Source organism: Populus euphratica, unplaced genomic scaffold, assembly GCF_000495115.2.
Source record: "Populus euphratica unplaced genomic scaffold, PopEup_1.0 scaffold520.1, whole genome shotgun sequence".
NCBI lineage: Eukaryota > Viridiplantae > Streptophyta > Magnoliopsida > Malpighiales > Salicaceae > Populus > Populus euphratica.
The window spans coordinates 101,083-101,718 of NW_011500395.1; positions in this window are offsets into that span (position 1 = coordinate 101,083).

The following is a 636-nucleotide window of genomic DNA, read 5'->3' on the forward strand; positions in this document are numbered from 1 at the left end:
AAAACCAAAATGCCTAAATGCATGACAAATTCCTCCTTTTATAGGCCAAAATTGGGAATTATTGATTTGTTGACTAATTGTTGAGTGGGTGGCTAAACTTTGACTTGGTGACAATCATTATCTTCTTATCAGAACAAAACATCATTGCTAATATTAGAATTTAAATAGACTTAATTCATAAAAGTTTTAGAAAATTGTCTTAGCTTTCCAAGCAAAAAAAACTAAGCTCATTTGGACTTCTAGAACTCAAGATATGGGCTGAATACTGAACAGTTTCTAAGCTGCAAGATAGATTTCGACTTCTTTTTTAATGTTACGATTTAAACTTCCAAATGAAAAATTGAGTTTTGGATAATCATGAATGTTTTAGGTCTATATCTTAGCTTTTTATCCTTATAGAGCAAACTCAAATCCAAGTTCTACATCTCTAGATATGACCCAATGATTGAATAATGTTCTAGTTTGGACTCCAACAATATCTCTTTTCTATGCTAAGCCCTCTCTTTGTTTTTTTAATTTTAGTTATTAAATTCATCAATCAATCATTTCATTTATATGATAGGCCTGCATTAAGATGAACATTTACCATAAGTTAAAGGTATCTTATAATATTAGACATAATAATATAAAAAATAC